The sequence below is a fragment of the Dasypus novemcinctus genome, chromosome 10, assembly GCF_030445035.2.
Source record: "Dasypus novemcinctus isolate mDasNov1 chromosome 10, mDasNov1.1.hap2, whole genome shotgun sequence".
In the NCBI taxonomy this organism is placed as follows: domain Eukaryota; kingdom Metazoa; phylum Chordata; class Mammalia; order Cingulata; family Dasypodidae; genus Dasypus; species Dasypus novemcinctus.
The window spans coordinates 22360715-22363101 of record NC_080682.1 but is presented as its reverse complement, the minus strand read 5'-3'; positions in this window follow the sequence as shown (position 1 = coordinate 22363101).

Sequence of the window (2387 nt, the reverse complement as noted above, 5' to 3'; positions counted from 1 at the left end):
TTCGCCCGTACCAGGCTGAGGGCGTGATCGCCCATTCCAGCCACCCTGAACTGCGGCTTCAGGCTGTGCACACGCCTGCTGCCGCACTGGCTTAGCAACGGTGGCTCGCACTCCCGCATCTCCCCCTTTGTTTTTATTAGCGGCCAGAGCTCTCGGTGGGGGGACTAGGAGGGGAATGTTGCAGGTGTGGGGCTTTCTGGGCTTCCGTGGCTGGCGAGGTTGTCAGCTGCGCTGACAGGATCTTGGCTCGGCGGTGTTGGTTGTGGGGAGTCGCTGGTACCGGACCTGCGGGGTTAGACTGGTAACAGAGTTAATCTGGATCTATGGCCGTAGGGCTAACAGGAGGATAAGGGTGAGGAGCGGGAGTAACCACGCCCGACCAAGATGGCTGAGCGGAGGGCAGAATAGGAGGCGGGGCAGTGGAGGCGGGAAGGGAGGGGTAGCCCCACTTCCCCTCTCTCAGCCGGGGAAGAAGGCAGAAACGCACCATCTTGCAGAGGAGGGGAAGAAGAAGGGGGGAGTGCGCCATCTTGCGAAGGGCATTGTGGGGGGGGGAGAAGAATCACTGTTTAAAACAAGAGACCTCGCAAGCGTGGGCCGCCATGGGAGGCGCAGCGCCCTGGAGGCAGGCCGGATGGCGATGAGGGTGGGGATGAGGCGGGGGGCGGGGGGGGGGGGAACCGCTTGCGCTCATGCTCTATAGCATTGGAGATGCGGTCGATGAGGATACGGTAGGTTTCGGGGTCCCAGAGGTGGCAGGTAGTCAGCCACGGGTTAAAAGGGAGTAGGAGGTCCCAGTAGGCCTGCAGCTGCCTCACAGAGACGCGGCACTTGTGGGTGTCAAGAAGGTCAGCGAGCGCCTGCACCTGCGGGGCCTGGCGGGAGGAGAGACGGCCACCCATATCTAAGTAGCGCGGGGCCGACAGGGGTAGGGAGAGCGGTGGGCTGCCAAGCTATGGAGCGAGGCGGCCAAAGTCCTTACTTGTTTCCAGGCGGTGGTGCTTGGCCCCACGCTGGGGCGGGGGAAAGGGCTGGGGGCCCTTACCTTCGGAGCACCTCTGTGGTGGGGTTGCTCAGCCCCACGTTGGGCGCCAGTTGCCGGCAGGTGGAGAGGAGCCGCTGGAGGCCTCTGCGACTCCTCTCGGTGGCTCTGAGGTATGGAGGGCGCGTGAGATCTGGGAAGGAATCACAGAGACAGGCTGGTGGCACAAGTCTGATTTTATTGGGGAAGTACAAGGCATATATATTGTATTGAGGGAGGTGGGGCTGAGAGCAGTGCTGGGGGATGGGGCGAAGGGTGATAGGCTAGGATTGATGACTTCGCCTTGTAAGGGCAAGGATTATTAGCTGGGCAGTTCTAGGCAGATTGGAAGGTGGAGTTTGGGAGGGGAAAGGGGAAGTGAGAGCTGACCAGATGTTAGGCTAGGCGGGAGATAGCAGGAGGCGCCCGTTATAGATGTATCTTGCCCGGGTAGGCTGAGGGCGTTTCGCCCGTACCAAGCTGAGGGCGTGGTCGCCCGTTCCAGCCACCCTGAACTGCGGCTTCAGGCTGTGCACATGCCTGCTGCCATGCTGGCTTAGCAATGGTGGCTCGCACTCCCGCACCTGGGGTGGTCTGGAGGTTAGGTGATAAAAGGTTGGGAAGGTGTGGTCTCCACAGGACAGGCCATCACAGACTTATCTGATAAAGCTTCAGCAGAATTTAGGGTTCCAATGTCCCCACCAATATTATCATCATCTCACATGTCTCCATCCCAATCCTCTGGGTTCCACTCATTTCCAATCAATGCCTTCACTTTAACTGCAGAAACCCTGCAGGGTTGAGATTTTAGTTTCTTTTGTAACTCAGCTACTCATACAATGAGAGTCTGAGTTTGATACTCAGATATTTTGAGCCTGTGGCTACAGAAGACAAGATTTTCTTTCAGAGAACACATAGAAACTTTCACATCATTCATGCAATGTTAAAGTATCAAATTTGAAGCTTTTAACTCATCACTTTCTTCCGTAGTAACATCTAGAGTATCCAGGAGGAGCCAACCAGCATCATTATACCTTTTGGCGCCACAGAACTCTGTTAAGGTGTTGAAAACAATTTCACCCAGATCCTTGTTTCCTATAAGCTTGGAAGTAGGGGAATCCAGTGATGATATTTTGCATATCTCCATTGCCAACTCATGCCATGGACTGTTAGCAGCCTATTCATTATTGAAAAGGAAGTCATTAGTACCCTTGAGTCCAATTAAAGTAGAGAGCCAATTGGAAAACTCCCAGACATGCCATGTTTAAGACTCTGTTCCTCAAGAATCACTCCTGGTACAACAGAATCAACAGGAGATATTGATATGGGCTGTGTGTATGTGGGCTGTGTTTCTTCATGAATAACC